Genomic DNA, 25,498 nt, shown 5'->3' with positions numbered 1-25,498 from the left:
AGGAATGTGGAGAAATTTTTTCATGCATAAAGTTCAAATAACCCATTCCCAGGTTGACATTTCTGTCCTGAGCCTCCTCCACTATCCGAGTGAGGCCACACGCAAATTGGAGGAACAGCACCTCATATTTTGCTTGAACCCACCGCCTGATTGAGTGGTGTAATTAGAATCAAAAGTAATTTCAAAAAGGAAATGGATAAATAATTGAACAAATCAAAATGTGGTGGTGATGCAGAGAATGGGGCTTGCCTCTTTGCCATGGAACATTTCTCTTGGACATTGGCACACCACCTGTCCCTCGTGACAAAGTTTCCAAAGAGAAACATCTCTGAGCACGTCAGTCAAACGGTGATCCACATGGAATGCCTGAGACCTCTGCAGAAGGAGGTTGGGGTCTTGTTGGAGGACATTAAGTAGAGTCCTAGATAGATGCAAAATGCTGGAGTAACTCATGGAGTTGGAGTAATGCTGGAGTAATGCTGGAGTAACAGGCAGCATCTCTGGGGAGAAGGAATGGGTGACGTATCAGGTCGAGACCCTTCGTCAGCCTGACTGAAGAGTTTCGACCCAAAACATCACCCCTTCCTTCTCCCCAGAGATGCTGCCTGTCCCGCTGAGTTACTCCAGCATTTTGTGTCTGTCTTCGGTTTAAACCAGCATCTGCAGTTCCTTCCTACACATGAAGTAGAGCATGCCTCATCACCGGAACTCTCAAGCAAGCACCCAGGCCTAGGCCCGGGTAACGGTGAGCAGGAGTGTCTCTGTCAGATTCCTAATGCTGGCCAAATATACAACCCCTCCTGAGACCATCACCCAGTCCTTTCTGAAGCACCATGGAAAGGATTGATTTGGTTTTGGTCCCGATACGTTGTCCAGATCCAGTGGCACCAAACAGGACTCTGTGCTCTATGTGTTATTCCAAGGGACTCATGCTAATGTTAATTGGTGCTGGAAGACCAGCAACTCGATGAAACCAGACAAACCATCATCGACATTAACGTCTGAAGAAGGGTCTCGACACAAAGGGTCTCACCCATTCCTTCTCTCCATAGATGCTGCCTGTCCCGCTGAGTTACTCCACATTTTGTGTCTATCTTCGATTTAATCCGCAGATCCTTCCTACACATTGACATTAACGTACTGTAAGTGTACATATTACATATTAAATATTATATATTTTGGTGCGGTGGATGATTATAATGTTATGTCCTGATTGATTTCGTTTATTTATGAATAAAGCATTTTTTTGCAAAGGAAAATTGCTCCTCTTTGTTAATAGCGGGGTGGTAAAGTTATTTGAATATTTATTTTAAAAATTTAGGGTCTGCTCCAGCCAGGCATTAAAGCACATCTTTACCATGTTGTGAAACACTCCCTGATAATAGTCGGAAATCATTTATTCATTTGAACCATGTTAGAGGTCTTGTTCTCTACCCACAGTTTATTCCAAAGTAATTTAATACATGAATTCACCCATTCCTCACCAGAGCCCAGAGAATAAATAGAATCTGTTCTCTGCACACAGAAGGGGTTAGTTTAATTTGGCACAGATGTGGGCCGAAGGGCCTGTTGCTGTGCTGCGCTTTTCTATACATTTGTGCAACATTGATGGTCTCAAACATACTGCGTGTGATATTCTGCCAGGTTAGTAAATACACCTGTGGTATATTGGAATAGAGTGATAGAGTGATACAGCGTGGAAACAGGCCCTTCAGCCCAACTTGCCCACATCAGCCAACATGTCCCTGCTACATTAATCCCAGCTGCCCGCGTTTGGCCCATTTCCCTCCAAATCTGCCCTATCCATGTACCTGTCAAAGTGTTTCTTAACTGTCGGGACAGTCCCTGCCTCAACTCCTCTAGCAGCTCATTCCACACACCCAACCACCATTTGTGCGAAAAAGATACCCCTCAGATTCCTATTAAATCTTTGCCCCTTTACCTTAAACCTATGTCCTCTGGTCCTGGATTCACCTACTCTGAGCAAGAGACTCTGCATCTACCCGATCTATTCCTCTCATGATTTTATACACCTCAATAAGATCACCCCTCATCCTCCTGCGCTCCATGGAATAGAGACCCAGCCTACTCAACCTCTCCCTATACTTCAGACCCTCTAGTCCTGGCAACATCCTTGTAAAAATAATTGGATTCAGTAAGCCAGTCCAACTCCATGAAGACACAACAGTATTTCAACACAAATTTGACAGCAATTTCCCACATTCCTACAAGTTTAGAACTAAAAGAAAAGAATTCCAGTCCTGTGAAGACACAGGAGGTCAGGAACTGCTGCATCCAAGGCACATTTCTCTGCAATTATGTCAGAGTTGTTATGTGGATCAGTCGGCCCAGCAAACCCCTCTCAGAGCTTGGTCCACTTCTGTGGGCTTAGCAATGATTCTTTAAAACATTCCCAGAGAAATTATCCCTGGACCATTATTTTCCATTTCCAGGCACACTATCTCTGGATATTTTTAGTTTAGTTTAGAGAAACAGCGTGGAAACAGCCCTTCGGCCCATCGAGTCCATGCCGACCAGCGATCCCCGCACACTAACACTATCCTACACACCTTAGGGACAATTTACAATTTTACCTAGCCAATTAAACTGCAAACCTGTAGGTCTTTGGAGTGTGGGAGAAAAAACAGAGATCCCGGAGAAAACGCACGCAGGTCACGGGGTGATCGTACAAACTCCATACAGACAGCACCCGAGGTTGGGACTGTCTCTGGCGCTGTAAGGCAGCAACTTTACCACTGCGCCACTGTGCTGCCCACCATTCTTTATACCATCCCCAGGCAAGCTATCCCTGGGCCTGACGAGATGACTGTCTGAGGATTCCTGATGTGTTCAACAGAACAACAGGAGTCTGGTATAAATGAGCAAAACTATTCTTTCTCTTCCCAACTCCTGAGTCTCCTGCTAAGATGGTGTCACTCCTTAGTTAATTCAATTAATCATTAGTTATTGTGATATTAATAAGATTGCTTGAAGTTTCTTTTTCAAAAAAACTTTCATCAGCAGCAAACGAGAATGACATTCCACTTTCAATTTGAGTCCTTGCCTGGGATTGGGTTTGGCAACAGGGAACAGTGAAGTTGAAGAACAGTGAAACATGTAAGGAATTAGCCAGCTGGCTGAACTCTGTACAAATCCAGGAGGACCAGGCATTCACCCTTGCAAACTTGGTGTTTAGGAAACAGACTCCTTGAATTCTTCTGACCCCTTCTGACATCATTAAAGCTGGATGTTCCGACATATTCAGTGGTACTGACAATGTCTAAACTTGGGGATTTAGTGCACTAACCCAGTGAAGAAAGCTAATGGAATGTTGGCCTTCATAACAAGAGAATTTTAGTATAAGAGTAAAGAGGTTCTTCTGCAGTTACATAGGGCCCTGGTAAGACCACATCTGGTGTATTGTGTACAGTTTTGGTCTCCTAATTTGAGTAAGGACATCCTTCTAATTGAGGCAGTGCAGCGTAGGTTCACGAGATTGTTCCCTGGGATGGTGGGACTGTCATATGAGGAAAGATTGAAAAGACTAGGCTTGTATTCACTGGAATTTAGAAGGATGAGAAGGAATCGTATAGAAACATATAAAATTATAAAAGGACTGGACAAGCTGGATGCAGGAAAAATGTTCCCAATGTTGGGCGTGTCCAGAACCAGGGGCCACAGTCTTACAATGAAGGGGAGGCCATTTAAAACTGAGGTGAGAAAAACCTTTTTCACCCAAAGAGTTGTGAATTTGTGGGATTCTCTGCCACAGAGGGCAGTGGAAGCCAAATCACTGGATGGATTTAAGAGGGAGTTAGGTAGAGCTCTGGGGGCTAGTGGAATCAAGGGATATGGGGAGAAGGCAGGCACGGGTTATTGATTGGGGACGATCAGCCATGATCACAATGATTGGCAGTGCTGGCTCGAAGGGCCGAATAGCCTCCTCCTGCACCTATTTTCTATGTTTCTATGCATGTTTCACATGCTGAGCTACTCGAGCTGGCCATCAGCAAATGCAACAGAGGCCATGTTACAGTTGTATAAGACATTGGTGAGACCGCATTTAGAATATTGTGTTCAATTTTGGGCTCCATGTTATAGGAAAGATATTGTCAAGCTTGAAAGGGTTCAGAAAAGATTTACGAGGATGTTACCAGGACTAGAGGGTGTGAGCTATAGGGAGAGGTTGAGTAGGCTGGGTCTCTATTCCATGGAGCGCAGGAGGATAAGGGGTGATCTTATAGAGGTGTATAAGATCATGAGTGGAATAGATCGGGTAGATGCACAGAGTCTTTTACCCAGAGTAGGGGAATCGTGGACCAGAGAACATAGGTTCAAGATGAATTGGAAAAGATTTAATAGGAATCCGAGGGGTAACATTTTCACACAAATGGTGGTGGGTGTATGGAACGAGCTGCCAGAGGAAGTAGTTGAGGCTGGAACTATCAAACAGGTACATGGACAATAGACAATAGACAATAGGTGCAGGAGTAGGCCATTCGGCTCTTCGAGCCAGCACCACCATTCGCCATGGTCATGGCTGATCAACCACAATCAGTACCCCATTCCTGCCTTCTCCCCATATCCCTTGACTCTGCTATCATCATCATATCATCATATATATACAGCCGGAAACAGGCCTTTTCGGCCCTCCAAGTCCGTGCCGCCCAGCGATCCCCGTACATTAACACTATCCTACACCCACTAGGGACAATTTTTACATTTACCCAGCCAATTAACCTACATACCTGTACGTCTTTGGAGTGTGGGAGGAAACCGAAGATCTCGGAGAAAACCCACGCAGGTCACGGGGAGAACGTACAAACTCCTTACAGTGCAGCACCCATAGTCAGGATCGAACCTGAGTCTCCGGCGCTGCATTCGCTGTAAAGCAGCAACTCTACCGCTGCGCTACCGTGCCGCCCTAAGAGCGCTATCTAGCTCTCTCTTGAAAGCATCCAGGGAATTGGGCTCCACTGCCTTCTGAGGCAGAGAATTCCACAGCTTCACAACTCTCTGAGTGAAAAACGTTTTTCCTCATCTCCGTTCAAAATGGCCTACCCCTTAGTCTTAAACTGTGACCCCTGGTTCGGGATTCCCCCAACATCAGGAACATGTTTCCTGCCTCTAGCGTGTTCAATCCCTTAATAATCTTATATATTTCAATAAGATCCCCACTCATCCTTCTAAATTCCAGTGTATACAAGCCCAGCCGCTCCAGTCTTTCAACATACAGGACAACTTTGAAGGGATATTGACCAAGCGCAGGCAAGTGGGACTAGTGTAGCTGGGACATTGTTGGTCGGCATGGGCGAGTTGGGCCGAAGGGCCTGTTTCCACACTGTATCTCTCTATGACTAAAGTCCCTTGAATTCCCTCAAAGGATTTGATCTGCCCGTCTATTCCAGCCTCATTTCTCTGACACCACCATCTTGTCCAAAGCTATCTCCCTTCCCCATCATTCACCTGTGCATTGAGCTGCTGGGATTTATTCTGAAACATCTTACCTAACCTTTTGCTTTCTCATCATCCTTTCTTCTCTTTGAACAAACATCTGAATCACTCTATTGAAAAGTACATCAATTGGGAAAGGAGCAGTCTCTGCAGAAGGTGGCAAGGGGTGGGGGTGGAAAGATGTAATTACTGGTGGGATCACCGCTGGAGGTGAAGTAAATGCCAGAGGATGACGTGTTGGACTTGTTTTCCATTGATGTGTACTTGTGGGATGGCTGCTTATTACAATGACTGTAAACATCATGTTCTTCCACGGCCCTCTCCCTTGCTTCAGGTGAATCCGGTTTGTTATGAGATGAATGAGTGAATGAATACGTTTATTGGCCAAGTATGTAAATTGGAAATTGGCCTAATTCTCCTCTTAGAACATATGAACATGAACTTATGAAAGTGACGTCACAGGTAGGTAGGGTGGTCAAGGAGGCTTTTGGTACATTTGGTACATTTGGTTCATCAGCCTTTAAGGTGCGAGGGGCAAGATTTAATAGGAATCTAAGGGGCAACCTTTTCAATCAGAGGATGGTGGGTATACAGTATGGAATGAGTTGCCAGAGGAGGTCCTTGAGGCAGGTGCTATAACAACATATAAAATAAATTTAGACAGGTACATGGATTGGAAAGGTTTAGAAGGATATGGGCCAATTGCGGGCAATTGGGGTAAGCTGAGATGGGACATCTTGGTCTGCATGGACAAGTTGGGCTGAAGGGCCTGTTTCCCTGCTGTAGGACTATCCGACTCTACTTAGGTCATAATCAGCAGCAGCTTTGGAAACAAAGAGAGGCTGAATCGTTCATTGCTCCCCACCCCTCCACACACCCACACTGTGGACCTCTCCCCTCCCCACACCCACTCACCCGCACTGTAGAGCTCCCCACACCCACACACCGTAGACCTCTCCCCTCCACACACCCGCACTGTGGACCTCTCCACACCCACACACCCACACTGTAGAGCTCCCCACACCCACACACCCGCACTGTAGACCTCTCCCCTCCACACACCCGCACTGTGGACCTCTCCACACCCACACACCCACACTGTAGAGCTCCCCACACCCACACACCCGCACTGTAGACCTCTCCCCTCCACACACCCGCACTGTGGACCTCTCCACACCCACACACCCACACTGTAGACCTCTCCCCTCCACACACCCGCACTGTGGACCTCTCCACACCCACACACCCACACTGTAGAGCTCCCCACACCCACACACCCGCACTGTGGACCCCACCCCTCCACACACCCGCACTGTAGAGCTCCACACACCCACACACCCACACTGTAGAGCTCCCTACCGCCTCACACACCCACACTGTAAACCTCTCCCCTCCACACACCCACACTGTGGACCTCTCCCCTCCACACACCCACACTGTGGACCTCTCCCCTCCACACACCCACACTGTAGAGCTCCCTACCGCCTCACACACCCACACTGTGGACCTCTCCCCTCCACACACCCATTCTTTACATGAATAAGCATTCAGAGCCAAACTCAAACGTGTAGAACAATCTGCCCCTAATAAACATTAATTGAAGTTTGGAATATAGAAGTGTTAGTTATGTAGACACCGAATAGGAGGTCAATGTTAAATGTCACTTCATTTCTGTGAAAGGGACTGAAGATCATTGGTGACAAAGCAACAATCCCTTCACCAGCTGCTGGCGATATGTTCCCCAACTTCCCCAAGTGGAAACTTTGTCCAGTTTATCACCCACAACATTTTCTCTCAAGAAATTTACGATGTAATGCAGCACTTGGAAACATGAGAATTTAGCAGCTAACTAGTAAAATAGACCATGGTGATCTGGACACTTGGCAAGGGGAAGTCCAGTATACAACTCAGCATTGCACAGGAACACAGCTCCACACAAAGGGATTTCAACTGGATAATGTGAGAAACAAGCCCAATGGCAAAGTGTGATGAGCTCTGGCTCATTGGTCAATGCATGTTGTGCAATGACAACTCTCAACATGCTATGCGAGCCAGACTCGAGTGCGTGCTTCAATCTGCCTATTGACGTTTGCAAAGTAGAAGTGCTAGTTGTGGCAACACTTGTAGGAGGCGATGATTGGACATCATGTAAAATGGTGCATCGTTACAATGAGAGGGACTGACATCGATGTTCAGTGACATCCTCAGTGTGACTGCATTGGTGTGATGTGGTCACTGGTCCTCCTGCAGCAAGCCTCAATGTCATGACTTGCGTGCACCACTTGCACAATACTGTCGGTGCTGTCAAAACCAGTGTTTTGTTACATTTGCCCGGCTCTTACAACTGAGTGCTTGCTCTAGAAACTGAATGCAGCCTGGATGATGCTTCATGATACCTCCATTCAGTCTGCAGGGCCACCCTCTTCCTATAACATCCCACTCCTGCTCTGACCTGCTTGTCTTCAACCTCCTGCAATGTTCCAACGAGGCCCAATGTAAACTCAAGGAGCACCAGCTCATTTTCCAATTACACATATGACATTCGTTTGCACTTAAGATGAATTTAACAATTTCAGGCATTTTTTTCTCTCAGATGTGGCTATATATTTATTTCAATTTGTTATGATTCGATTTGTCTCAGATTTTATTCCAGCTGTTAGGTTTAAAAGAAGGGATGGGGGTCTCCAACAAGAACACCAATAGAATGGAGACACAAGGAACTGCAGATGTCGGTTTGCAGAAAAAGCCATAAAGTGCTGGAGTAACACACTAGGTCAGGCAGCATCTCTGGAGAACATGGATAGGTGACGTTTTATGTCAGGACCCTTCTTCAGTCCAGGGTCCCGACGTGAGATGTCACCCATCCACATTCTCCAGAGATGCTGCCTGACCCGCTGAGTTATTACAGCACTTTGTTTCGTTTTCCTATCTGATTTCAGGCAACTGAGCCATCCTACCAACACCTGGAGGGCAGTCCTGAATGACTATCTGCCTCATTGGAGACCCACGGACTATCTTTGATTGGGCTTTACTGGTTTTATCTTGCACTAAATGTTATTCACAATATTCCCTTTATCATGTATCGGTACACTGTGGATGGTTCGATTGTAACCATGTATTGTCTTTCTGCTGACTGGTTAACGCGCAACAAAAGCTTTTTGCTGTACCTCGGCACAAATGACAATAGACTAATGGTAATAGATTGTTTAGCAGGAATGGGCAGAGTGGAGCGGAGTGCAGCAGAGGAGTGTGAGTGAGTTAGAGTCCAGACACAGGGTTTAGACAGTACAATTGGAGTAACTCTGAAAGCGCTGCCTCAGCAAGATCTCCTGACAGGGGCAGCCCCGCTACAACATCCACGTGACTCTGTCATTCAGCTGTCAGCAGGTCTACAGCACTGATCCCAGCTGAAAGCCCCAATGCTGCCCATTGAGTAACAGCAATTCATCCAGTGCTCTCATGCCTCCATTATGAAAAGCAAATCCTATTGTTGGACTGCTCACCCCATTGTGTGAATGAGCCCTGCTATGTGTTGGAGAGGCGAAGGCTCCCATTCACCCAGCCACTGGTGCTGAGCCAGAGGAATTCCACCTGTGGGCGGCGGCCTGCCTACTTCTGTATTAAACCACAACTATTGTGAAGTTAGAACCTGCAATTACATAGCGTCTACCACAAACTCAGGAAATCCCAAAGCAATTTACAGCCAATTCAATATTTCTGCCACATTATGTGAGAAACACAGCCGCAAAGTGTTGTCAGTTGGGGAATAAGCAGTCATTATTAATGCCCCTACTCTTGTCAAAAGATTACCAGGAGATTCTATGGTGAAAGCTGACAGCACAGTATAAGATGTGTGTGTCAGCAGCTTGTGACTGACACCCAGTCAGTATGTTTAGTCCTATCACCTTGTGGCTGGTGCAAGTAATAGCACTCATCCCTAGCTCTGAAATAAACAAGTCCAAACGTTCCTGTAGCTGGGCATTTTCCATGAAGTTCCAGGAGATTGGTTTCACTTTAGAGATACAGCATGGAAACCGGCCCTTCTGCCCACCAAGTCCACACCAATTATCGATCACCCGTACACTAGTTCTATGTTATCCTACTTTCCCATCGTATACACTAGGGGCAATTTACAGAAGCCAATTAGCCTGCAAACCTGCACGTCTTTGTAATGTGGAAGGAAACTGAAGCACCCAGAGAAAACCCACGCGGCAAGAGGGAGAATGTACGAACCCCATACACACAGCACCTGAGGTCAGGATCAACTGTAAGGCAGTAACTCTACCGCTGCGTCACCGTGCTCTACTTTAATGGTTCATTGGCTTCAGTAAATTGTCCCTTGTGTGTATGGTAGAACTAGAAAATGTATGGATGATCGTTGGTCAGCACAGACTCAGTGGGTTGAAGGGCCTGTTTCCACGCTGTATCTCTAAACTCAACTAAAAGGAGCAAAGCTAAATTGAATAGCCAGCCATAAAGGAAGATATTAGGGCAGGTGAGCAAAACCTCACTTAAAAAGATGGGTTTTAAGAGCCCCTTAAAGGGCGAGAGGAGAGGTAGAGGGATTTGTACAAGAACTCTAGGCCACTCGCAAGAGAGACATGGTCAACCAATAAATTCAGGGGTCTGCAAGAGGAAGATTCGGAGGGACATGGATAACATGGAAGTGGAAGAAATGGTCATCACAACTGCTGATTCGTGGTCAGGGTGTGGTCAGACATTTATCCCAGGCACATCAAGTTATTATTCTTTCAGGTAAAGTACATTCACACAATAGGCTTGAATTAAAAGCTACTACATATCGCAAAATTGAATGGATGATTTTACTCAGTTTACATCACGTGTAAGATAAAACCCATACCATTTATTGTGGATGTGGGTTATTATAAATGCACAACACTGACTGCTTAAAGAGGGGAAAGTATTATTATTTTAGTGAGCAGAGCACACACTGACTTCCATCTGAGCTGCCCGTCCCTCCCTCTCTTTGTTATTGCTGTCCAGCCCCCTGTAGTCCAATCCTTGATAGAAATCAGTGGCTACAGGAGAAGGTACAGGGTGACAAAATAACACTTGCCTTTCTTGAAGCTTGAAGTCGTGTTCTCACTGCAACTATTAACCCAATGCTGCCATCCGTAACCAGTGGTAACAGGCAGATGGCACAGAACATTGTGTTTATCTGACCGTGCCACCCCTCGCCACCCTCCTGTCACCCCCTCTGCCCTGCCCACTCCCACCAAATGTGTCGGAAGGAACTGCAGATGCTGGTTTACACTGAAGATGGACACAAAATGCTGGAGTAACTCGGCGAGTCAGGAAAAGGGTCTCAGGTTTTTCGTTTTCATATTTCACCTCATATTTTGCTTGGGCACCTTACAATCCAGCGGTTTAAAATGTTGATTTCTCTATTTTTAATAACCCCTGCATTCCCTCTCTCCCCGTCCCTCCCCCACCATAGTTGTCCTGCCAGTTCCACTGTTTGCATGCATATATTCCTTCATTGTCACCTCTTCCACAGCCAACAATGGACCATTGTGGGCTCCACCTTTCCTTGGTCATCAGTGCCGGCTGTGATTTGTTCTGAACCTTTTCATAACTACTAGTTTCCCCCCCCCCCCCCCGACTCTCTGTCTGAACAAGGGCCTCGACCAGAAACATTACGTATTCCTTTTCTCCTGAGATGCTGCCTGACCCACTGAGTTACTCCAGCATTCTGTGTCCACGCTCTGACCATGGTTACCGTTAGACTGGTAACCCAGATCTCATGGGCTGTGTTCAATTCTCGGCACCACACTTTGTGAAGGATGTGAAGCCATTGAGAGAGGACGCAGGAAAGGTTTATTGGAAGCATTACAAAGATGGGGTTTTCAGTATTATCAGGAGCTTGGTTCACTTCCCCTCAAGACAGGAAGTTGAGAGAACATTTGACAGAAATGTGCAAAATCATGTCAGGTCTAGAGAGAATGAAAGGATACAACATTAAGGTGATTGCCTATCCATGTATCTATGTCCCTGTTCAAATGCCTTTAAAATATTGTTACACCTACTTCAACTACATCCTCTAGCAACTTGTTCTATAAACCCACTACCCCTTGTGTGAAAAAGTTGCCCCTCAAATTCCTATTAAATCGTTCCCCTCTCACCCTAAACCTAAGTCCGCTAGTTTTTGGTTTCCCTACCTTGGGAAAAAGACTGTGCATTTACCCTATCTATTCCTTTCATGATTTTATACTCCTCCGTAAGATCTTTCTTCATCCTCCTGAGCTCCAAGGAGTAAAGTCAAAGCCTGCCCAACCTCTGTCTAGCTCAAGCTCTGCAGCTTTGGCAACACCCTCGTAAAACTTCCAGCTTGATGGCATCTTTCCTCTGGCAGAGTGACCAAAACTGAACACAACACTTTGTTGCGTGGTGTGGGTTGAATCACCTGCATCTCAACACAGACAAGAAGTGACAAAGCCTCTGTAGTTTCTGAGGAGGCTCTGCTCTTTCAACGTCTGCAGTAAGATGCTGCAGATGTTCTATCAATCGATGGACGGTACCATCTTCTACGTTGTCACGTGCTGGGGTAGCAGGGCGAAGGCCGCGGATGCCAACAGAATTAACAAGCTCACCAGGAAGGCTGGCTCCGTCCTGGAGGTGGAGAGGGATTGACTGGAGATAGTCTTGGAGCATCTTGGACAATACAGCTCACCCCCACCATGACACGCAGGTCAACCTGAGGAGAACCTTCAGCAACAGACTGGTTGCACCAAGACACAGCACAAAAAAACCACAGGAGATCTTTTTGCCCTGAGGCTGTTAAACTGTACAACTCTTCCCTTCCTGGTGTGGGGCAGACTGACCCCCGCTTCCCTGTCCCCTGCCCCCCCCCCCCCCCCCCCATTCTTTGCACATCCCCAATCCTGAACTTTCCACTCGTCACTTTAATTTCACGTTTCATGAAGCTTATGTTTTATGATTGTTGCAGATCAATTTCCCTCCTGGGATAAGTAAAGTTTTATCGTATCATATCATAACTCTCCAAGCACAGCCTCTGTTACAGCTGGTAGAATAAATGTATGCTGCAAGTTGTTGTCATCCGGAATGTGCAAACAGAAAGGGAGGTGGAAACAGATACAGTCATTGATTTTGTGACTATCATGGAAATGATCTTAGAAGAATGAAACTTTCAGGGGAAAGAAAAGGAACGGACAGGAAATGATTCTTACACAATACGAGCGATGCATATTCCTGAGTTACAGATGCTGGAGGACCTCAACGGGTTAATTGAGAGCTTCAATCCTCAGCTTGGAGACACAGCTCAACAAAGCTGGCAATTTCTGGGCTAGAACCAAGAAACATTGTTGGAGAAGCGACCAGCCTACGGAGCTTGGCAGGATCTCAAATGTTCCAGAGCAATTACATTCAATGAAATAAATTTGAAATAATGAAGGAAAAATGAAAGGGCAATCACACAACCAAGCCCCATGAAGAGTCATGTGACAGTCCAGATACCCTGCTTTGAATAACATTGGCAACTCATGGCCAAAGCAGCAGTAGAACTCGCTACACTTCATGTAGTTTCGTTTAGAGATACAGCACGGAAACAGGCCCTTCGGCCCACCAAGTCCACACCAGTCATCGATCACCTTTCACACTAGTCCTATGTTATCCCACTTCCTCATCCACCCCCCCCCCCCCCGCAGATGAGGGGGTAACCTTCAAAAGCAATCTAAAGGAGATCCATTATTATGAATATGGTCTGGATCTTCATTTGAGTGAGCTATTCTGGACTATAATGATTATTTTGGAGTACATTATTGAGTATGAGTTGGGATGTCATGTTGCATGGCACATGGTATTGGTTGGGTCACACTCGGAGTATTGTGTACAGTTCTGTCATCACACTGTAGGGAACAGGTGCTGGCATTGGAAAGAGTGCAGGAGAGATCCACCTGGTGATGCATGGAACTGAAGGCCTGTACTTATACAGAGAGATTGGATAGGCTGGGTTTATTCTTAATGGTATCGATGAGGGAAGACCTTGTAGAGGTTTATAAAGTTCTGAGGGTCATCGACAGGGCAGATAGAGTCTTTTTCCAAGGGCATAGGTCACTAGCACTAGACAGCACAGATTTAAGTTTGGAGGGGGGATCTTAAAGGCAATTTGAGGAGCAAGATTTTTAGAGAGAGGGTGGTGATTACATGGAATGAGCTGCCAGAAGTGGTGCATTTAGATGCAATTACAGTGTTTGAAAGGCATTTGGACACTTGCTTGGAGTAGAACGCAGTCGAGAGATATCTAACGTGGACATATGGGATTAGTGTTGATTAGCATCACAGTCAGCATGGTGAATTGGGCTGAAGGGCCCATTTCTGTGCTGACTCTATAACTGTGAAAGGATATCTACTGCTGAGCACCTAAGTGCCCTGTCTTTACTTTTATTTTCCCTGGGTCTGAGCTAGAAGCATAATTTCTGTGGTATTCTACCATAAATGTCCGTGTCAGCAAGGGAAGTCACAAGGATGCAGTCACTAGTTGGTGGAAAGCAGTAGGGGGAGGATGGGAGAAGTCAGTTGTTTACAAGAAACGGTGTCAAAATGCAAGGACACAAAAGGGATGCACTCAGTCACTGTGAAAGGGAGCCAGTGAAAGGTGAAGTGTGTGGGGCAAGAGTGGTGGGGGTTAGAGTTTGGAAGAATCAGCGTGTAATAAAACCAGTTCACAGTCAGCAAAGATGAAAGAGCCAGACACAGGGAAAACTAGGGCCAGTCCAACCTCACATGCAGCTATGAAGAATGAAGAACAGTAAAGGACACAAAGCACTTGAGTAATAGTGGGTCAGACAGCATCTCTGGAGAACAGAAGTTCTAAAGTTTTTAAACAAAACTTGCTAATGTGTTCTGAAGTTACTGACAGTATAAATGCTGCAAATTTCAGGGTAGCAGTAACATTCAAAAGCAATCTAAAGGAGGTCCATTATTATGAATATGGTCTGGATCTTCATTTGAGTGAGCTATTCGAGACTGTAATGATTATTTTTGAGTACATTACTGAGTATAAGAGTTAGGATGTCATGTTGCACGGCACATGGTATTGGTTGGGTCACACTCGGAGTATTGTGTACAGGTCTGGTCACCACACTGCAGGGAACAGGTCGGGACTCTTCAGAAGAACAGTAATGATCATTTACCAATTTATTACCTATTTCAGAGGGATACAAAATATATTTGTTGGTCAGTATTCCTTTCTGTCACACTTGCTTTTCTCCCATTCTTGCCCTTTATCATTTATCACATCACATCATACTCTGGGTAAAACTGCTGCCGGGCTAGTTTGTCCATTACAAAGCATACGTGTGGAGCACTTTAACACGTTTGAGTCACCAGGAGAAGATACTGTGCTCTCCTTCCTGCTGGGTGATGCACTCTCATCATTTAGTGCGCTTTGGAATAAACACCCTTGACCACTGTTATTCACCATCAAAGATGCCTGTCGCCCTTCCCTCGCCCACACTTTGGGAACTCCGACCATCTGGCTGTGCTTCTTCTCCCTGCATACACACAGTGACTGAAGACCACAGTGTCAACGGTGAGGACTGCACAGAGCTGGTCAGGGGAGGCAGAGGAACGACTGTTTATGTGTTTGTATGTTCTCCCTGTGTCCTGCGTGGGTTTTCTCCGGGTGCTCTGCTTTCCTCCATAGAAACATAGAAACAAGGTGCAGGCGGAGGCCATTCGACCCTTCGGCCCTTCGAGCCAGCACCGCCATTCATTGTGATCATGGCTGATCGTCCACAATCAGTAACCCGTGCCTGCCTTCTCCCCATATCCCTTGATTCCACTAGCCCCTAGAGCTCTATCTAACTCTCTCTTAAATCCATCCAGTGATTTGGCTTCCACTGCCCTCTGTGGCAGAGAATTCCACAAACTCACAACTCTCTAGGTGAAAAAATTCCTTCTCACCTCAGTTTTAAATGGCCTCCCCTTTATGCTTAGACTGTGGCCCCTGGTTCTGGACTCGCCCAACATTGGGAATATTTTTCCTGCATCTAACTTGTCTAGTCCTTTTATAATTCTATATGTCCCTATAAGATCTCCTCTCATCCTTCTAAACTCCAGTGAATACAAGCCTAGACTTTTCAATCTTTCCTCAGATGACAGCCCCGCCATCCCAGGGATCAATCTTGTGAACCTACGCTGCACTGCCTCAATTAGAAGCATGCCCTTCCACAAATGAGGAGACCAAAACTGTACACAATACTCCAGATGTGGTCTTACCAGGCCCCTATACAACTGCAGAAGAACCTCTTTACTCCTATACTGAAATCCTCTCGTTATGAAGGCCAACATACCATTAGCTTTTTTTCACTGCCTGCTGTACCTGCACGCCAACTTTCAGTGACTGGTGTACAAGGACACCCAGGTCTCGCTGCACCTCCCCCTTACCTAACCTGACACCATTGAGATAATAATTTGCCTCCTTGTTTTTGCCGCCAAAGTGGATAACCTCACATTTATCTATATTATACTGCATCTGCCACGCATCTGCCCACTCACTCAACCTGTCCAGGTCACCCTGCAACCTCCTAACATCCTCTTCACAGTTTACACTGCCACCCAGCTTTGTGTCATCCGCAAACTTGCTAGTGTTGCTTCTAATTCCTTCATCCAAATCATTAATATATATTGTAAATAGTTGCGGCCCCAGCACCGAGCCTTGCGGCACTCCACTCACCTCCGCCTGCCATTCTGAAAAGGACCCGTTTACTCCTACTCTTTGCTTCCTGTCTGCCAACCAATTCTCTATCCATGTCAACACCCTACCCCCAATACCATGTGTTCTACACATCTCCATTAAACAAGACCGATACCAGGTTTGTAGGTTAATTGGCTCGGTATAAATGTAAATTGTCCCGAGTGTGTGTAGGGTAGTGTTAGTGTGCAGGGATCGCTGGGCTGGGTGGGTGGATGGGCCTGTTTCCAGGCTGCATCTCTAAACTAAACTAAATCACACACTGATGTGTCTTATTGCTCCTGATGGCATTGTAACCTCGGTCACTGAGGCTGAAGATCCTTCACGAGGGTGAACCCTCGAAGAGTCTCTGGGCCTGATGGTGTACCTGGTCGCATTCTTACAACCTGCACAGTCCAACTGGCTGGAGTTTCTTCAACCTCTCATTACTGAGGTCTGAGATTCCCACCTGCTTTAAGTGGGCATCAATAATACCTGAAGAGCCCAAGAAGAGTACGGTGACGTACCTCAACGACTATTGACCTGTGGCACTAACGGCCGTGGTGTGAAGTACTTTGCAGATGGCGCATATCAATTACCTCAACAAGAACCTCGACCCTCTACAATACCCATCACTGTGTAGCCGGACACAGTTCCAAAGCCATTATTAAATCTGCCATCAACAACGCCATTGTTGGATGAATAACTAGCAATGATGAGTCAGACTATAGGAGGTATAGATAGGGTAGACAGTCAGAACCTTTGTCCCGGTGGAAATGTTCAACACTGGAGGAATTAGCGAAAGGGTGAGAGGGGGGAAGTTTAATGGAGATGTGCAGAGCCAGTATTTAACACAGAGTGGTAGGGGCCTGGAACACATTACCAGGGGTGGTGGTGGAGACGGATACAATACTGGAATTTAAGAGGCTTTTACACAGGCACATGGAAGTGCAAGGAATAGATGGATGTGGATCATGCACAAGCAGATGAGATCAATTTAACTTTGCATCATGTTTGGTACAAGCACTGTGGGGTGAAGGCCACAGTTCCTGTGATGTGCTGTCTTTGTTCTATGTTAAATGGGAATGATTTCGATGTGGCATCTTTGTCGGCATGGACCAATTGGACCCAAGGGCTTGTTTCTATGCAGTGTGACTCTATAAATGTTGACTACAATAATTTCTTGGAATAGAGAGGAATCGAGATGCAGTCTTCATTTCACAATGTATGCACTGTTGGAAGAACCAGAATCCGGTCAGGATAAATGCATTAATTTTGGGTTGATAGACTGTGACTAGTTGGATGCCAGAGGGCATCAACTGTTTACAATCAGCATAAATGACTTACTGAAGGATTCAATGGCATTGTGGCCAAATGTGTTAATAATACAACGAGAGTTGAAAAACCAAGCTGTGACGGGGAAGCAAAAGGATTTTGACAGGTTAAGTGAGGAGCAAACATTTGGCAGATGAAGTATAATGTAAAATGCAAGGTTACCTATTTTGGAAAGAAACATAATAAAGTAGACTAATGATGAAGTGAAGAGAGGCTACAGAATATTAGTGCACCAAGAGATCTGGCTTTCATTGTTCACAAAATGTAGTGTTAGCATGCAGCTACAGCAAGTAATTTAGAGGCAATTGGAATGTAGGCTATTTTCCAATTGAGAACGCTGATATGGCAGGAACACATCTGGAGAGCTCTGGTTTGGCTTCTTTACAAGAGATATTCTTGTTTTGGATACAAAGGTTCATGAGATTGATTCAGTTCAGTTCAGTTCAATTTAGCTTATTGTCACGTGTACAGCAAAAAGCTTTAGTTGTGTGCTAACCAGTCAGCAGAAACACAAGACATGATTCCTGGAATGAAGGTCTTTTTTAGGGTAGATTGACCAGGTTGTGCCTGCCCTCACTGGAGGACAGATTCTGTCCAGGGACGCCGACACTCCTTTCAGGTTTGTCAGAGGTTCCCTTGCACCTCCTCCAACCTCATATACTGTTGTGGACTCTTGTACTTTGCAAGTCCAAACGTAGACTGGGGGATCGTTTCACTGAACCCCTTTGCTCAGTCCTCCTGGGCCTACCTGATCTCCCGGTTGCCAAACACTTTAATTCCCCTTCCCATTCCCACACTGACCTTTCAGAACTAGGCCTCCTCCATTGTCAATGTCAATGCAAATTGGAAGAACAGCATCTCATATTTTGCTTGGGCAGCTTACTACCCAGTGGTATGAATATTGATTTCTCGAACTTCAAGTAACCTCTGCATTCCTTTTCTCTCCATCCCTCCCCAACCCAAGTTGCACCAGCTTCAAAGTCGTCTTGTTGAGTCTCATTGTCTGTACTCATTTTCACTTAGGCCACAAGTAATAATGGCTTGTTTCCTTTATCATCATTACTTTTTTGCAGATCTTTCATTCATTTGTTCTATATCTCTCTACATCACCATCTATATCTCTTGTCTCCCTTTCCCTACTCTCAGTCTGAAGAAGGGTCTCGACCTGAAACGTCACCTATTCCTTTTTTCCAGAGATGCTGACTGAGCCGCTGAGTTACTCCAGCTTTTTGTGTCTATCTTCTCGTATCAAGCGGCATGGTTTCAGAACAGGTCATCAGGTTAACGGCATTGAGAAGGTGTCCTCTCATCCCCATGTTGTCCTCAAATTCCACCAGCTTCATTCACTCCAGCTCTCACCTTCCCAAATACTGCCAGCTTCATTCACTCCAACTCTCACCTTCCCATATACTGGCCGCTTGTCCTTACCTCCAGCCCCCGATAACATGATGAATTCAGCACATGTAATCACACACATTGTTAGATGTCCGATAGAACTTACAAACAACTGCTGAATGACTGCGGGAGTCAAACTTGTCAGCACATTACATCACTAATTCAGAGATCGCGCTTGAAGTAAAAGGAATGACCATAAATAACAGATGATCCACACGTACTGGAACTTGGAATGTTAGATCGTCAATGGGGATATCTCCTTGCCAGAACACTATAAATCTGATGAAAGAACCACAGACTGGTTCCGCTGTTATCTTGTCCCATTGAGAACTGCAAGAAAAACACTCTGCTACATTCTGGAACTTTTACCATTCCTCACACCCTTGGTTTCATCATTAACAAGCTCCTGGTTCTGGAATTCCTTCCTAAATCTAGTTACTTATCTATTTTCCTAAATGTTCTTAAAACCTATCTTCATAACCACACTGTTAACGCTATAAAACCTACCCACATATCCACATTATTGGCTTTGTAAAACCTACCTTCATTACCACGCAAGACACAAAATGTTGTAGTAACTCAGCGGGACAGGCAGCATCTCTGGAGAGAAGGAATGGGTGACTTTTTGGGTCAAGACCCTTCTTCAGACTGAAAGTCAAGGGAAAGGAAAACAAGAGATATAGACGATGATGTAGAGAGACAATGAACAAATGAATGAAAGATCTGCAAAAGAGTAAACAATGATAAAGGAAACAGGTCATTGTTAGCTGTTTGTGAGGTGAGAATGAAAGGCTGGTGTAACTTGGGTGGGGGAGGGATGGAGAGAGAGGGAATGGAGGGGTTACTTGAAGTTAGAGAAAATCCACCACCCTCTGTGAAAAAGCTGCCACTCTGGTTCCCATTTAATTTTTCCCCTCTCATTTTAAACCCATGGCCTCTGGTTCGTGATTCCCCCCATCTCTGGGTAAAAAACGGCATTCACCCTATCAATTCACCTCATGATCTTGTGCACCTCTGTTTGTTCACCCACATACTCCTGCGCTCCAAGGAATAAATCATGAACTGCCCAATCTATCTCTTGTAGCTCAGCCTCTGAAGTCCTGGCTCCTCTCTGCATTCCTTCCAGCATAAGAGACTTTTAGCATGGAACATGGATATCCAGGGAACGGAGGGATATGGATTATGTGCATTCTGGTAAGATTAAGTCTTGGCATCATGTTTGGCACAGATATTGTGGGCCGAAGGGCCTGTTCTTGTGCTGTACTGTTCAATGTTCTATGTTGCACCTGTTACTCTGCCTTCTATTTATCCCTCAATCAACAATGGTTTAAGGAAAAACAGGTAATTGAGGTCTTCATAAGCAGTCTCCAGACTGCGGGAGCAGAGACTTCCAGCAGTAGGAGGTTCATGTTCATATGTCAGAGGAGCAGAATTAGGCTATTCAGCCCAAGGAAGTTATCATCAGCAGTAGTTCTATCATCATTGCACAGAAATGTCACAAGGCATTTCTTAGGAGTATAATGAACCAAAATGCCCACAACCACACTAACCAAAATGCCCACGCTAACCAAAATGCCCACACTCACCAAAATGCCCACACTAACCAAAATACCCACGCTAACCAAAATACCCATGCTAACCAAAATGCCCATGCTAACCAAAATACCCACGCTAACCAAAATGTCCACGCTAACCAAAATGCCCACACTAACCAAAATGCCCACACTAACCAAAATGCCCATGCTAACCAAAATGCCCACACTAACCAAAATGCCCACAACCACACTAACCGAAATGCCCACGCTAATATTGATGCCAGGAGGGCAAGATTGGAAAAGGTACCTAACAGTGTGGCTAGAGGAGGTAGTTGAGGCAGGTACTGTAACAGTTAAAAGACATTTGGACAGGTACATGGATAGGAAGGGGTTAGAGGGATATGGGTCAAATGCAGGAGGGGGGATGAGTGTAGATTAGGCATTTTGGTTAGCGTGGGCATTTTGGTTAGCATGGGCATTTTGGTTAGCGTGGGCATTTCGGTTAGTGTGGTTGTGGCCATTTTGATTAGTGTGGGCATTTTGGTTAGTGTGGGCATTTTGGTGAGTGTGGGCATTTTGGTTAGCGTGGGCATTTTGGTTAGTGTGGTTGTGGGCATTTTGGTTAGTGTGGGCATTTTGGTTAGCGTGGGCATTTTGGTTAGCGTGGGCATTTCGGTTAGTGTGGTTGTGGGCATTTTGGTTAGTGTGGGCATTTTGGTTAGCATGGGCATTTTGGTTAGTGTGGGCATTTTGGTTAGTGTGGGCATTTTGGTTAGCGTGGACATTTTGGTTAGCGTGGGTATTTTGGTTAGCATGGGCATTTTGGTTAGCATGGGTATTTTGGTTAGCGTGGGTATTTTGGCTAGTGTGGGCATTTTGGTTAGCGTGGACATTTTGGTTAGCGTGGGTATTTTGGTTAGCATGGGCATTTTGGTTAGTGTGGGTATTTTGGTTAGCGTGGGTATTTTGGTTAGCGTGGGTATTTTGGGCTGCTGGGCCTGTTTTCGTACTGTATGATTCCATGGCTCCAAATATCACCATCGTCAACCACCAACTCCGGCAGCTCATTCCAAGTATTCACCACCATCTGATCAAGAAACTTTTGTCTTGCACGTCTCCTTTAAACTTAGTCCCTCTCATCTTAAAGGCGAGTATTTGATTTTTCCATCTTGGGATAGGGGTTCTGACTGTCTACCTCATCTATGCCTCTCGTAAATGTATATAATCAGATCTTCCCGCAACCTTTGACGTTCCAGAGCATGGAAGTCTGTCCAACCTCTCTCTGTAGCTAACACCTCTTAATCCAGGCATCATTCTGGAAAGCCTTCTCTGCGCCCTTTCCAAAGCCTCCACATCTTTCCTATAATGGGGCGACCAGAACTGCAAGCAATACTCCAAATGCAGCCTAACCAAAGTCCTATCGAGCTGCATCATAACATTCCTGCTTTCTTTCAAAAGGGTGTGACTGGCACACAAACACACACCAGAGTGCATTTTCAACAATGCAGCACTCTTTCTGTTCTGCATTGCAGTGTCCACCAACATTGTTGTTTGTAAATCTCTGGAGTTAAGATTTGAGGGATGCATAATTATGTTGGAGAGTGAAACTTCAAAACTGTTGTTCCTTGGTTTTGAGGGCCTTTTATGGAAGTTTGCGCTGACGTTCCCTCCAGGAGAGGAAACATTGAGAGCATCCGATTGTCGTCATGCAGGAAGGAGAAGTGAGAGGTGAGCAAGATTCACATGGACTTTTACATCTGGCCAAAGGTCAGAAGTTAACAAAATACTCACAGGAAATATAAAAAGGACGGGATGAAAGAGCTCAGCGCTACAACCTCTTCACTCAGAAGAGGAAGACTTTCCGAACACAGTCCCCCTGGAGCTGTAAAGTGCTTCCCAGCCCAAAGGTTTTAGATTTACTTGTTAACCACTTGCCTTTCACACGTTCCCAATTCACAGCTCTGCAATGTTATTGAAACGAGACCTGGGCAGAGCATCTATTGATTTACACTTTAGACTTCAGAGAGACAGCACAGGAACAGACACTTTGGTCCACTGAGTCTGTGCCGACCAGCAACCACCCCATACACTAGCACTATCTGACACACAAAGGACAATTTACCAATTAACCAAAATGTCATTGCAATGTGGGAGGACACTGGAGCACCTGGAGAAAACCCACACAGTCACAGGGAGGATGATGCTGTACGGCAGAACTCTACTATTGTGCTACTGTGCTGCCCAGAAGGATTAGAAGGAGAGAAAGTTGACAGAAAGGCTCCCTATTCTCCAATGGACGATGCCAAACCGGTCCATTTGTTTAACAAAAGGGAAATAACAATGTTTACTAAGGTGCTGAGGCAGAGAGAGAGGATAGAGGATAGAGGATAGAGCTGAGCATCAATCTCCAAAGTATCACATTAGCAATGATTACTCAAGGCAGCAATTCAGAAGCTAAAGAAAGGAGAAAGAATCAGCATTTACCTAGCATCTTTCACAATTCTGGACCTCATTACATGAAATGCTTCAAATATGCAGGCACTGTTGTAAATTCAGGCAATGTATCTACGCTAAATGGCTGAATAACCGGATTGTCAGTTGAGCTTGAGTATTATTCAGGCACAGTGGTACTGTTGGTAGAGCTTCTGCCTCACAGCGCAAGGCAGCCAGGTTCGATCCTGACCTCAGGCACTGTCTACGTGGGGTTTGCCTGCTCTCCTCGTGACTGCGCGGGTTTGTGGTTTAATTGGCCACTGTAAATTGCCCCAAGGGTGTAGGGTGTATATGCGAAAGTGGGGTAACATAAAACTAGTACGAATGGGTGATCGATGGTCAACATGGATTCGGTGGGCCGAAGGGCCTGTTTCCATGCTGTATCTTTAAATTACACTCTCCAAAATAATACCCAAGGATCTGCAAAGGGACCACAGGGTTTATGGTTTCATTGGTAAAACATTAGTTCTAACAGTTCTAATAGTTCTCCCGCTGATCCACCAGCATGAATTACATGCTTTAACTTATCAGAGTAAGACATCTTGTCAATCCTGCAAGAGTCTACGGATGAGTTATTGTCAGTGGCCTGGGCAGGACGATGAAGAGCTGGAAGTATCTCACATCCCGGCGGGGAATCATTGTGTCAGCATTGGGCTCAAGGGTGGGCAATATCAGGCACGTGGAGCCTGCCAAACTATTCCTCACCATGGAACATCATCACTGGAGAGCAGCACGGAGGAGAAAGCTGAAGACTTCAAGGCAACAATGTATAGGTAATCCATGACTGAAAGGACGGAACTGCAATGACTCGTGAAGAGTTCATTTACAGCATGGAAAGGACTAGTTGCTGTTGCCAACAATTTAGAAGACGCTTTGTGCTCCTCCAGTTTATTTCGATACTAATTAAATTCTAAATTGACTTTAGTAAAAAGCACAAATCTTCTAAACTATTCCTTATGTCCCTGTTTTGTTGCTTCAGGCACCTGAAGTGAGCAATCTTGGATCCATATCAAACAATCACAGAATCCCAGTCACAATATAGACTCGAGCACAGAGACCAGAGCAAGAGGGAACTTGATCCAAGACTCACTAAAAAGGTCTTTCAACTGAGGGTTTGACTCAATTAACTGTTGATATATGGTGTATAAAATATCAGAAGAGTAATGAGAATGTAACAGGATTATGGAGTTTTATATTACTTGAATCACATAATGAAAACTAGGAAATATTTCCTGCCCAGTAAAACTTCACTAAATTCCTCCTATGTTATTAGAAATGCAAGATTTCTCTCCTCGGCTAATTTCAATCAGATTTGAATTTTATAATTGTACTAGACCAAGTGGGCCCGTTGGGCCCGTCCTCGTAGGGTTTCCATTGTAACCGGGAGGGGAGGAAAGGGGGAGGGTTGGGGGAGGGAGGGGGGGAGGGGAGGGGGGAGGGAGAGGGGAGGGAGAGGGGAGGGAGGGGGGTAGGGGGGAGGGAGGGGGGATGGGAGGGGGGAGGGGAGGGGGGAAGGGAGGAGGGAAGGGGGGGAGGGAGAGGGGAGGGAGGTGGGTAGGGGGGAGGGAGGGAGGGGGACCTCCCCTTTTCCCAGTACCCCTCTTTCCCCGTTGGGCCCGTCCTCGTAGGGTTTCCATTGTAACCGGGAGGAGGGGAGGGAGGGAAGGGGGAGGGAGGGAGGAGGGAGGTGTGGAGGGAGGAGGGGAGGGGGAGGGAGGGGGGGAGGGGAGGGGGGAAGGGGGGAGGGGGGAGTGAGGGGGTAGGGGTGAGGGGGAGGGAGGGGGGAGGGAAGGGGGAGGGAGGGGAGAGGGGAGGGGGGGTAGGGGGAGGGGGAGGGAGGGGGAGGGAGGGGAGAGGAGAGGGGGGAGAGGAGAGGGGGGGAGGGGAGAGGGGGGAGAGGAGAGGGGAGAGGAGAGAGGGGAGGAGGAGAGGGGGGAGAGGAGAGGGGGGGAGGGGAGAGGGGGGAGAGGAGAGGGGAGAGGAGAGAGGGGAGGAGGAGAGGGGGGAGAGGAGAGGGGGGGAGGGGAGAGGGGGGAGAGGAGAGGGGAGAGGAGAGAGGGGAGGAGGAGAGGGGGGAGAGGAGAGGGGGGAGAGGAGAGGGGAGAGGAGAGGAGAGGGGGGGAGAGAGGAGAGGGGCCTATTTTACTTTAAAATAAACAGCATCCTTTGTTGAAAAAGAAATTAAACTTATTTATAGAGCAGCAGCTTATGTTTTTGTTATAAATGAAATTAAACTTATGTGAAATAAATGTTCTTTTGTTAAAAAAGAAAGTAAACTTATCTATGAAATCTCTGTCTTTTATCTTTTTTTAAAATAAAATTAAATGCAATGGAAATCTCGTACCGTTTAAAATAAATGTAATTTTTCTGTTGGAAATGATAAGAAACTTATCTATAAATATTCTTTCTGTATTTGGATTAAACTGCCCTCCTGAGCGATGCTGGAGCCTGTCCTCAACCACCAGCAGCAGCACGGTGGACTGTTGGTTACGGCAGTTGGTGTCAGTTCAAATCAACTGCTCCACCCACATCAAGTGTGAGGTTGGAGCCAATCACTGCACCCCACGTAGAG

The 25,498-nt window shown here is 46.0% G+C and overlaps 1 protein-coding gene across 1 annotated transcript in view; it reads right to left on the bottom strand.

Annotated features, from left to right (window-relative positions):
- The window catches only part of LOC144607921 (uncharacterized), a 511,597-nt gene that overhangs the window by 323,557 nt on the left and 162,542 nt on the right, over window positions 1–25,498 (bottom strand). The gene's annotated exons all lie outside the window — the stretch shown is intronic.

Source organism: Rhinoraja longicauda, chromosome 30 (genome assembly GCF_053455715.1).
Source record: "Rhinoraja longicauda isolate Sanriku21f chromosome 30, sRhiLon1.1, whole genome shotgun sequence".
NCBI lineage: Eukaryota > Metazoa > Chordata > Chondrichthyes > Rajiformes > Arhynchobatidae > Rhinoraja > Rhinoraja longicauda.
Note: the sequence above shows the minus strand (reverse complement) of the source record. Positions and strands in the feature narration are given on the sequence as shown.